Genomic DNA, 12,904 nt, shown 5'->3' with positions numbered 1-12,904 from the left:
GGTGACGGGGCTCTTCCTCTCAACCACCTTGAAGGGCCCGGTCCACTTGTCCTGCAGGGCGCAGGGGTCCACGGGGGACATGACCCAGACTTGCTGGCCCGGCTCGAACTCGATGGTCGAGGCATTTGCGTCATACCAGCGCTTCATATCTTCTTGGCTGGCTTCGAGGTTGGCTTCTGCCAGGGCCCAGAACTTCCGAGTCTGGTTCCGCAGGGTCAGGAGGTACCGGTAGACGTCGGGGGGGGGCATCTTGGACGTTCGCCTCCCAGCCCTCCTTGACCAGGCTGAGGGGCCCTCGGACGGGGTGCCCATACAATAGTTCGAAGGGGCTGAAGCCCAGGGATTTCTGTGGCACCTCTCGATAGGCGAACAGGAGGCAGGGCAGCAGGACATCCCACCTCCTCCTCAGGGGCTCTTCCAGGCCCTTGATCATCCCTTTTAGGGTTCGGTTGAACCGCTCGACCAGTCCGTTCCCCTGGGGGTGGTAAGGGGTGGTGAATCTGTAGGTGACCCCACATTGTTGCCAGAGGGATCTCATGTACTTTGAAATAAAGTTCGTACCCCTGTCGCTCACCACTTCCCGGGGGAACCCCACCCTGGAGAAGATGCCCATCAGGGCCCGGCCCACCACTGGAGCTGTGACAGTGTGGAGTGGGATGGCCTCGGGGTATCGGGTGGCGTGGTCGACCAGTACCAGGATGAAGCGGTGTCCCAGGGCGGTTCGGGGGTCGAGGGGCCCCACGATGTCGATCTCCACTCGTTCGAACGGGGTGTGGACGGCTGGAAAGGGTTGGAGGGGGGCTTTAACTCGACCCCCAGTCTTTCCGCTAGCCTGGCAGGTTTGGCAGGACCGGCAGTGGTGGTCCACGTCCCTCCGCATTCGGGGCCAATAGAAATGGGTCACTAGGCGGCTGTAAGTCTTGTCCCGCCCGAGGTGTCCGGCGAGGGGCACGTCATGTGCCAGGTTCAGGAGGAACTCCCGGAACCGGAGGGGAACCACCAACACCCGGCCGGCTCCCAGTTCGGCGACCTTCTGCTCGCTATATAGTAAGTCATTGTCCCAATAGACCCAGTGGGTTCCCGTGGGGTCCCCCGAGGCCTGGGCGGCCGCTTGCTGTCGGGCCCCCTCGAGGGACGGGCAGGCATTCTGTTCTTGCTGGAATTGTTCGCGGGTGGGGCCCCCATCGTGGCGCCACTGGGCCAGCTCGGGGATCTCGCTGAGGGAGGCGGCCTCGTCGGGAGAAAGTTCGGATGGCCCGGCCTCATCGTTGGGTTCCTCCATGCCGGAGGAGGGTGATAGTTCTGGGCCCGTAGGCTTGTCGGTGGCCGCGGCAGCGGCTGGTTGGAATGTCATGGACCGGGTGGTGGCGCAGGCCCACTCGGGCAGCCCCAGATGTTCTCAGCGCTCCACCTAGGCCCAGGGGGAGCTCTCTAGGTCATTCCCCAGGAGGCAGTCCACGGGGGCGTCGTCGCAGACAGTCACTTTTAGGGTGCCGGACACTCCTCCCCACTCGAAGGGGATCCTGGCCATCCGGCACATGCTTTCGGTGTTGTCCGCGGTCCGGACAGGGCATAGGACATGTGGCAGGATTTGTTCGGGGGTCACTAGGTGGCAGCGGACAGCGGTCACGCTGGCCCCAGTGTCCCGGAGGGCTTCGGCCCGTCGTCCATTGATGGTGACCCACTGCTGGTACTTCTGGGTGTTGCTTGGGATGGCCGCTCGGGGCACCATTTCTCGGGAGCCGAGGCATACGAGCGACATGGCAGCTGGTTCCCACTCGGGGGATCCGTCATCGCGGTTTTCCTCCCCGTCCTCTCCTTCCCCCAGGGCTGCGGCGGCTATTTGTCGGGGAGGGGGCCCAGCGGTCCCGTTCCGTCGGTTCACGGGGCAGGCCGGGTCGCTCGCATAGTGGCCGGTCTGCTGGCAGCCGAAGCAGGTCACTGGTGGTCGGGGTCCAGGCCGGGCGATGGGGGTCCCCCTTCGGCCCAGGGTCGGGGACGTGTGGTTGGCGGCTTGGCCTCGTGGCGGGCTTCTCGGCGGTCCGGCCGGGAATTCTCGACTGCGGTGGGACCCCCCTCCTCCGCCCCGCTGGCGAGGAGGTCCCGTGGTACTCCGTTGGTAGTCCCCCACGGGGTTCCGGGGGACCCGGGTGTTGACCCATCGGTCTGCTTTGGCGGAGAGCTTCCGGGGCTCGGTCAGTTTACTGTCCAGGAGGTGTTGCCTTAGTTCCACAAGGCAGTTGTTGGCGAGGTGCTCCCAGACAATGAGGTCGAACAGTTCATTGTACGAGGTGACCTTGCTCCCTTTTATCCACCCTTCAAAGGCCCGCCTGAAGAAGTCCACGTACTCGACCCATGTGGTACCGGGGAGCTTCTTGCAGTCCCGGAAGCGCTGCCGGTACATCTCGGCTGATAGTCCGTAGCGGGTGAGTAGGGCTTCTTTCATGTGGTCGTAGGAGGTCATCACTGTGTCGGGGAGTTGCAGCAGGGTATCACGGGCCTCGCTGAGGAACCTCCCCCATAGGCCGGCACCCCAAGCCTTCCGGGGTACCCGATGGGAGGTCATGGCTACCTCGTAGACTCGGAACCACTGCTGGATGTCGTCGTTCTTGTAGTATTCCTTGACGACATCCTTGGGGATATGAACCTTTGGCTCGGTCAGTGGCAGAGCGTCCCGGGCCCCGGGGGTGCTGGTCTCCCCCATTTTGGATTTCAGTTCGAGTTCTTTGAGGCTCCTCTCGTGCTCGAGGGTTAGCCGTCTCTCTTCGAGTTCCCGATGCCGTTTCTTTTCTTCGATTTCCTCTTGCAGCCGTAGTTGCTCCAAGGCTATTTTCTTCTCCGCCAGTAGGAGCTCGCCGTCCAGCCGGAGTCGTGCGAGGTCCATTTCGTGTGTCCGGACCCTCTCCCGTTCTCGCATTTCTTCGTGGGATAGGCTGGCTTCGGGGATGCCTCGCCCCCCATCTGTCGGGGTTGTGGTCGGCAGGTTTTCGTCCCGGGCCGAGGTCCCTTCGGTGCGGGGTGGAGTGGCCTCGGCTTCTGCCCAGGCTTTCAGGGCTTTCTGCATTTCTTCCTTGGTGCCCAATCCTGTGGTTGGGATCCCTTTGTCCTTGCAGAATTGTTTTAGTTCTTTGTGGGTGTATTCTTCCAGTTTTTCCAGCTGGAAGGTTGCGGCCACGGTTGCTTCTTGGCCGTCCATGGTTCCCTTTTTCTTTTTCCATCTGGTTAGGTAGTGGGTGCGTTACTTGCCTGTACGATTGCGTCTGGCTCGGATCCCGTCGCTAGCCACCAAATGTTGGAGGGAGGACCACCGGGGAGTCGGGGGGACTACTCCGGGGCACCTTCCTACCGCAAATTTATAGCCGAGCACCGCTGAGAAGCCTCCTAGGAGAGGTCCTTCTCCTATGATCGTACTAGGCCCAGCAACACCACCACACAGGACTCCGTATCAGTTGCTTATCCTGGTTCTTTATATAAAAAGGAGCACGTTCAATATTTACAGTGGGATCGAGTGATCCAGTAAGAGTCTCAATGTCCTTGGAGGGATAGGGTAGCGGGACAGTCTTAGTACCAGCAGGGTACGGGAAGGCTCTGCGCCAGACCTTGGGTGCTGGTCTCAGAGCGGCTCGGACGTGGAGAGCCGCGACGGTGTCAGCAGGGCTCGGGTGGTAGTTCCGCTAGGGTCGAGCCGCGAAACAGTCAGCAGGGCTCCGGTGGTAGGTCCGCTTCGGTCGAGCCGCGACAAGGTCAGCTGGGCTCTGATGGTACGTTTCAGCAAGGTCGGGCTGCGACAGCGTCAGCAGGGCCCCAAAGGTTCGTGAAGGTCTTGTAAGCACGACGGAGCCGCGACGTCGTCAGCAGGGCTCAGAGTGTGGTTTTAGGAAGAGTCTTTCTCCGTAGGGTCAGCCGCGATCCGATCAGCAGGGCTCTTGACTCCGGGATACAACTGTCGTCTTGTTGCCGGGTCGCCCCAGATATAGGCCTGGAGCCCTTTGATGTCCGGACCCTTGCGCCCAGGAGGGCGGAGAGGCCGGGTAGGGCGCGGCCAGACGCCCAGCAGGAGAGGCGCCAGGCCCCAGAGAGCTGTGGGGCGATCGCACCTAGGTGTGGAAGGACGGTTGAGGGTCCCATCGATACTGCCCTCCGCCGGGGGTGGGAAGGGCTCACGTGGTATCCCCCGGGCCAGGGGTTGGCGCCTCGATGTCGGGCCTCGCTGGGACCGAGGCCGGGTAGAGCAGGGTCTCGTAGGTGGTCACGTGGAGTGACGTATAATCCAAAATGGAGGAGCCCCGAGGTGCATGGGACCTCGTGCGGCTTAGCGAGGGGGAACAGGACCACGCCACGAGGCCGGCTCCAACAATGGTGTTCAGTGCAGTGGTGCAGAGTAGATTGGTATAGAGTGCAGTGGCATATAGTCTATTGGTTTATGAGTAAAGTGATTAGAGATGATTGGTGCAGAGTGCAATGGCATAAAGTGTGGCGGTATGAAATTGAGGGACATACTGTGGAGTGATATAGAGAGGATTGGCGCAGAGTGGGATAGAGTGGCGTAGATTGCAGTGGTATAGAGTAGAGTGTCATAAAGTGCAGTGGTGCAGAGTAGATCAGAGTGGCCCAGAGTGGATTGGTGTAGAGTGGAACAATACAGAGTAGAGTGGTTTAGAATTCAGTGGCAGAGAGAGCAGTGTTGCAGAGTAGAGTGACATAGAGCGAAGTGGATAGGATGGAGTGGCGTACAGTAGAGTGGAGTGGAGTGGTGCAGGGTAGAGTGCAGTGGCATAACAGTGGAGTGATGCAGAGTAGAGCTATGGCGAGTGGATTGGCATAGAGTAGAGTGGTGCAGTGGCATAGAGTGCAGTGGCGCAGAGTGCAGCAGAGTGGCATACAATGCAGTGGCATAGAGTGAAGTGGTGTAGAGTGCAGTCATGCAGAGTAGAGTGTCATAGAGTGCAGTCGCATAGAGTGCGGTGGCGCAGAGTGCAGTGACATATAGTGTTATAGAGCAGAGTGGTGCAGAGCAGAGTAAAGCAGAACGCAGTGATGTAGAGTATAGCGGTGCAGAGTAGAATAGAGAGGTGTAGAGTCCAGTGGCATTGAGTGCAGTAATGTAGAGTGTAATGGTGTAGAGTGATGTAGCATGCAGTGACGTAGAATGCAGTGGCATAGAGTCGAATGTTGTAGAGCATAGTGCTGTAAAGTGCAGTGGTGCAAGTAGTTGGCAAAGGTACAATGGCGTAGCGTGCATTGGCTTTGAGTAAAGTGGTATAAAGTGAACTGGCGTAGAGTGCAGGGGTTTAGAGTAGAGTGGCAAAGAGTAGAGCGCAGTGGTATAGAGTGGTGCAGCATAGAAAGCAGTGGCAAAGAGAGCAAGTGGCGCAGAGTGGCATAGAGTGCAGTGACATAGAATAGATTGTTTCAGAGTAGGGTGAAGTGGAGTGAAGTGGTGCAGGATAGAGTATAGTGGTGCAGGGTAGACTGCAGTGGAATCAGGGCCGGACTGGGAACTGAAAGCAGCCCTGGCAACTTTTGCCAAAGCAACCCCCGTCCGTCGCGTAGCGGGCGAGTGAGCCCGACTGCTACTAGGGGTGTTCGGGGGGTTCTCCCCCCAAGAAAATTTTGGAAAAAGACAGACCAAAATTGTGAATTTTACAGCACATTTCTCATTACATATTCAATTGTATTAACTTTCAAAGCACAGTAAATAGTGGATGATGACCTTAAAGAGCACCAGGTTACCCACCCAGTCATATGTACCCATAGATATTCTTTCAGAGAGTATCAAAAATAGACACAAGTAGTGAATCAGAGAGAACAAAGTAAAAGTGAGACCAGCCCCCACATGGTGTGTAGCGAGCAAGCGCAGTGAGCAACCACTACTAGGGGGAGTTTGGGGGGTTGTCCCCCCCAAGAAAACTTTGGAGACAGAAAGGCCAAAACAAAGCATTTTTCAACACATTTTTTTTTATTACATATTAGATTGTATTAACTTTTAAAGCATAGTAAATGATTACCTTATGGAACACCGGGATACTCAGTCATAAATCACAGACATTCCTACAGAGAACACTAAAAAATGAAATGTCAAGCACGAAACATACGAAACCGCACCCTAATTGTCTCCTAATGTAAACAGCGATCGAAACCCCACTTCACGGATCGCCATGAATACCTTGCAATCAGACATATTTATAGTCCTTCAAAGTGGTCCCCAAAACAGTGGCTTTTCAGTGCATGATGAAGCAGAACATGGCAGTTGACTGATAGGTATTAGAGGGCAGGTTGATTGGCCACACAATTCTGGATTATTTCACTATTATATCATGTCTACTGTGCTCCCTACTCCTAGTTTACCACATGGGGACTTTAGGATAAGGTCTTGTGGTTTAACCAAGTCATGTGCATCTTGGAAATGTTGCTTTAGTGGGGTAATCCGTTTCTGCACCACCATGAAGCTGACTGGTGCAACATCAGTTTTTGTGTGATTCTTACCTTACTGATCGAGGGACAAGCGTTACTGTCCTTCTTCATGTGGACGTTGTGACTGCCAAGAGTTGTTCCAAACAAACCTTTCATAGAGATGGTGACAAATCCGAGGTGCACCTTCATGGGACATTTTATATGAACAAGACTTCATTGTCACTCAGACTGCAGTCGTGCCTGTGGTTCACCCTTTGGGAGAAATATTTTGCACCCACTAAATAGGTGCACAAAGTGATAGTCACTTGGACTGCACTACCAGAGAGATGTGAGCTTTCTTTAAAAGTTGGCTAAGAGTGCCCATTTCCAGCTTAGGCTTTTTGGGTATGAGGAGCCCCATCCCAGCACAAAACCTTAAATCTTTTGTCGAGGCATTTGTGCTCGGAGCTCCCCAGACTCGACTAAGGAATTGCACTAGTTTTCTGCATTCCCAAAGTGTACCTCGGTCCTCTTAGCACAGTACTACATGTGGCACTCCGCTACGAGACAGGTCACTAGAAATTCGACCACATCTCTCCCATTCTACACTCCCTTCAGTGGCTTCCCATAGAAGCGAGGCCTCAATTTAAAAGTGCCTGCATTACTCATAAAGCTCTTCACTCTTCTTTACCCTTCTACCTCTTTGAGAAACTGAAAATCTTAGGTGCCGACTGTGACTCACAAAATGCTAAATTGCTCCCCCTAAAGCTTTCTACCTTCAAGCATGAGCAATACATAGGCCAGTCCTTCTCTGGAAACGCCACAAGATTATGGAACTCTCTGCCACCAAGCCTCTGCCTGATCATGTCATGTTACCTCAAAACTCTTCTCTTTGATCGACACCTGACCTAACTTCTCACCCTCCCACCAAGCGCAGACCAGCCTTAACCAGCGCAAACAATTGATGTCCATCTTGTGGTACTGAACCACCAGATTGTCTCTGCTATGTTCTAATGAACACATGTGAAGCGATCTTCTTCATGGAGACGCTAACTTGCTGTCCTCTCCAAACGTAACGCAAATGATTATTTTCTATTAGTTATTGATACGTTCTGCTGTACTGTAAAGCACTATGATGCCTATGACCATGTCTGCGCTATGTAAAATCACAAAAATAAATACATAAATAAGCTGACTCCATTGCAGGTGATGACAATGATTATGGTGCAGCACATTGTGCACTTATTGATTACTTCAAGCTGCAATATAAGTTCGACTTTAAACACTTGAACCTGCGGTATGGAAAGAGAATGAGGGTGAAATGATGGATGCGTTGCACGCCCGTTGAGTTATAGGCCCAAAACCTGCAGTCTGTTGCAGATGGGTGTCAGGATTTGCAATCCGCTAATTCAGTGCTGTTACTCCAACAAAGTAAAATGTAGAAATACTCTTAGAATTGGGATTCTTTAGGTGTGGTTCTCCGGCATGCACTTTTGAACCACCTATCTACATTGCTGCCACAATGAGAAAGGAAGCCATGCACTCCACTGTGTGCAGTAGAGCAGCCATGCCATACCACCATGCAATGATAATGAGGTGAAAGGTCCATTTCCTCTTTGACACACGTGCATCCAGGAATGTGTAGCAACGATTGAAATTCCTCATTCTGAAGCCCAGCTTAGGTTCCCAGGCACTAGAGTAGACACATGAATGTTTAGTGGGACAGTTTATATCAGACAACTGGGTTTGTGCCACATAGGGGAGCCTCATCCCAACAAAATCGGCAAAGCGGTGGGGTAAGAAACATGCCTCAGTGATGGAACGGCAGTACAGTTTCACCTGATGCAGTTCACATAGTAGTAGGAAAATAGACTGTGATATGTCCCAATGATTGAAGGAATTATCAAGATTAGAGTATGACCAGTAGCATTCACATTGACAATACTGCTTTGTTAGCCATTTTAATTTGGATATCTGGATGTTTGACTTCTGGTGTGGATCAATACCTGCTAAACAGGACCCACCGATGTATGGTATGCTAAGATTCTGTATCCGTATTCTAATTGTGCACACCCCTCTTGCCAGCACCACTACCTACCACCTCGCTCCGGCAGGCGGCTCGGCCTCCGCCGGGTCGACTCGTCCACCCTGGCCCCTGCTCACCAACAGCAGGCCTGCCCTACTCACAGGGCTGCATAAAAAAAAAAGTAGATAAACAAACTGTGGCTGTTACAGAAGCTTAACAAGGGGGCCCCTTGAAAAGTGGGGGCCCTGTGCCAGAGCCCTTTGTGTCCATGCCTTAAAACGCCTCTGAACAAAACAACACAGACAGTCAACGTTATAGTTCATATCTGTGAAGCACAGCGATATTATTTGTACAGAGACCCCCTGATTGAGAAACATTGTAGATTAACGCATGGCAACTTGTTTTTAAAGTGCTTCATACCACACTACCGTTTCTAAGTACTGCAGATAGCTGGTATTACTGCTACTCCCAGGTGCCCTCATGAGGCTGCTTCAGAATTATATAATGGTAAATATGGTATTTGTTCTCCTACCCACGAGGAGGCGCTAAGGTGTGATGTGGATTTTAAGCAAAGAAGGCTCCTCCATGTAGCGCTTCATAGCCCTGACACGGCATCGATGCGCTACCGATGGACTGATTTACCCTTGATAGACTGAAAGCTTCTCTGCTCTTCCTAGACCCCCGCAGCCATTAATTAGTCTGACCCGGCAGAGTTTGAGTACTGAGAGGCTCAGACGGGTTCATTAGCCACAGAGTCACAACTTTAAATCCACACTCAGGGGCACTGGGTCAGGCGCTAGTGCGCTGCTTAAACAAGGCCCTGGGCAGGGGGGTGGGAGGGTCGGAGGGCCTCTACCTTTGTTTAATCCATCCCGGCCCACAAACAACTGGACGCCGGACACGGACAAACAGACCGGCCGCACTAGTAGTGAGTGACTCACCGGGCGGCAGTCGGCAGCAGGGAGTGGAACAGTCAGAGGCAGGGGCTAGAAATAATTAAATTATGGGGGGCTCTCTCACCAGGTGTCGAGTCGACGTCGTCTCACTCAGTCTCTGCTGGGCCGCTTACATCTGGAATGCTCCTCGAGACCTCGACCTGGTCCTGGCCTCACCACCGGTCACGCGCACAGTCACACTTTTAAATGCGCATAATCACCACCGGCCGCCCCACCCTAAGGTGGGTGAACTGAAGAGACCACGCAGACGCGGCGGCGGCCGCGGAGACATCTGCGCGCTGCGCGCGAGCTCGACCCACCCAGCCTGACAGTGCTCCAATATACAAATGCATGCCACCATTATTTATGCAGATAATTGAATGACTCCGAGAGAGTCAGAGATTGATAGAGTTGTGCCTGCTTTTGCGGTTGTGGAAAGAGGAGACGCATGCATGTAAACTTCTCTGATTACTGATTTCTTTTTCTGACTAACGTAACGCCCCCAGCAGGACCAAAAATCGGCCCCAGCACCAAAACCGGACCCCTGCCAAAAAAACGACCCCCACCCCATCCAGCCTACCGGGGGATTGCCCGGGTTCCCGGCATTGCCCGTCCAGCCCTGAGTGGAATACAGTGGTGGCATAGAGCACAGAGGCATAGAGTAGAGTGGTGTAGCGTTGATTGCAGTGGTGTGGAGTGGAGTGGAGAGGCGTGGAGTGGGGCAGAGTGGAGTAGAATGGCATAAAGTACATGTGGCATAGTCTCTCTGCATTGCGTTTAAGATCTTGAATTTTTCCTCTCCAGGCATCTTGGCCAATCTGCTCTTATCATATACCCCCACTCGCCAACTCCGCTCGATAGGTCATCACCTGGCGGTTGTTCCCCAGGAAAGGAGGGTACGAGCTTGTGGGCGCTCTTTCATCCTACTGGCGGCTAAACTCTGGAACTCACTTCCTATTCACATTTGCAGCATCGATAACTACTTATCTTTCTGCAAGGCTATTAAGACCCACCTTTTCCCTTCAATTTAGGCTCCTTCTGTCACCTGCCTCCCTTTTCCGTTTGCTATCAGCGCCGGGACGCTCCTTTGCCGGGGCAGCTGTGCGCTCTATAAAACCTCATAACATAACATAACATAGAGTAGATTGTTTCAGAGTAGAGTGAAGTGGCATAGAGTAAAGTGGTGCAGGGTACAGTGGAGTGGTATAGAGTAATGGTATAGAGTGTAGTGTAATGGAGTGGTGTGAAGTGGGGTAGAGTTCAGTGTTGAAAAGTGCACTGGTGCATAGTAGAGTGCACTGGCATACAGTAGAATGGAGCACAGTAGAGCAGAGAGGCGTAGAGTGCAGTGACACACAGAGAATTAGAGCGGCATAGAGTGCAGAAGAATGTTGTAGAGTGGTGCAGAGTAGCACGGAGTGGAGTAGAGTGGCAGAAAGTGAAGTGCTGCAGAGTAGAGTGTCATAGAGTGCAGTGGTGAACAGTAGTGCCAGTGACGTACAGTGCAATGCTGTAGAGTAGAGTGGTGTAGAGTGCAGTGGCATAAAGTAGAGTATCATGGCATACAGTGCAGTGGTACAGAGTACATTGGCATAAAGTGTATTGGTTTTGAGTGAAGTGGTGTAAAGTGCATTGGTGTAGAGTGCAATGGTGTAAAGTGGGGTGGTGTGGCATGGAGTGGTGCAGAGTGCAATAGAGTGCCGTAGACTGCAGTGGGTGAGTAGATTGTTTCAGAGTAGAGTGCAGTGGTGCAGAGTAGATTAGAGTGGCTTAGAGTGGATTGGCTTAGCGGTCAGTGGAATAGAGTTCAGAGGCATAGAGCTCAGGGGTGTAGAGTTTAGTGGCATAGAGTGACATAAAGTAGAGTGGCTGAGAGGACAGAGTTGCAGGGTATACTGTCGTAGAGTGCAGTGGTGTACAGTAGAGTGGCGTGGAGTGCATTGGTGTAGAGTGCAGTGGTGCAGAGTGCAGTGGCATGGAGTGCCATGGCACAGAGTAGAGTAAGGTCGTATACAGTGGCGCAGAGTAGAGTGATGTAGAGAGCAGTGGCATAGAGTAAAGTGGTGTGGAGTAGAATAGAGTGGTGTAGAGTGCAGTGCCACAGAGTAGCATACAGTGGTGTAGATTGCAGTGGTGTAGAGTATAGTGGAATAGACTGATTTGGTGCAGAGTAAATTGGCGTGGAGTGCATTGGCTTTGAGTAAAGTGGTGTAGAGTGCAGTGGCATAGAGTGCAGTGTTGCATAGTAGGGTGGCATTGAGTGGAGTAGCGCAGAGTGCAAATTAGAATAGTGTGGGATAGATTGTATTGGCATAGAGTAGAGTGGAGTGATGTAAAGTAAAGAGGCATAGAGTGAAGTGGTGCAGCGAAGAGTGCAGTGATGCAGTGTTTAGTGGAGTGGCGTAGTGTTGAATGGTGTAATGTGGATTAGTGCAGAGTAAAGTGCAGTGGCATGGAGTGGTGCAGAGTAGAGTGGAGTGGAGTAACATGGAATGTATGGTAGCATACTGTCATTACAGACAGCACATCTTCAATTGAAATTACCATTACATTTGCACCCGCATACAGTTTTACTAATAAAAGTGTACAGCACACAAACGATGTGTGGAAATGTCATCACTCAATGTATTGATTTGATCATCAGCACAGTTCATTTACAGACATCCTCAAGCAGACCAGCAATGGCCAGCATTATTGTCACATAAATCCTCTCACTTCGAAGTCAGAGAAAGAAAAATAAAAACCAACCTCCCTAGAAGACACAGCCTGACATTTGACCTCTGTCTTTGAATGCACAACAAATGTGACAAGATAAGAACAAGATTTAAAGGTCTGTTTACAGAAACTGAGTTTGTGGAAGATCACAGTAAACAAGGTTTGGGCAACAAGAGGGATGACCTTGAACTGGAAAGCCTAAAACCAATAAAGCCAGCAAACAGAAGGCCAGAAAATATGAGTTACAAAGCACAAAGATAATGGTAAGCAATGGGGGGAATGGATCCCTAGGTCAGCTTTCTGAAAATTCCCCAAGATGTCTTTAGCAAACCAGACAACCGTGCTGTCTGGTAGGCTGCGACATAAAAATGGGGATGTGTGCATGAACGATGCCACTGGTTCACCAACCTCAACTAAACAGCCATGTGCAGCTTCACTTCACGCAATTAGGGTGGTTTGAAGATAGCGGTACTGTAGAGCGAACAATATTATAATTAATATGATGAGTAACATCCATATTCTAATGCCAATCCGATATCCTTGCACTCAGGAAGGTTATGCAGTTCTAAAACATCTGTGATTGTGTCAGTGCAGTAGTCAAAAACAGAGTTGGAAAAAACAAAAGCATCAGCAAAGTGAATAGGCCTGGATTTAGAGGGCTGGTGCAATTGATAAACGAAAAAATATATATTGCAAGCATATGCCACACCAACAAAACGAAGACTAAAAAAAAAGAAAACTTGAAGCTACCTAAACATGACAGCCATATGGATGCAATAAAAAATGTAAATAAAATGCTTTTGAGATTAATAATGAAGTTTTTGTGCTTCCTGGT

This window comes from Triturus cristatus, chromosome 3_2 (assembly GCF_964204655.1).
Source record: "Triturus cristatus chromosome 3_2, aTriCri1.1, whole genome shotgun sequence".
In the NCBI taxonomy this organism is placed as follows: domain Eukaryota; kingdom Metazoa; phylum Chordata; class Amphibia; order Caudata; family Salamandridae; genus Triturus; species Triturus cristatus.
The sequence above is the reverse complement of the archived record's forward strand: the minus strand, read 5'-3'. Positions refer to the sequence as shown.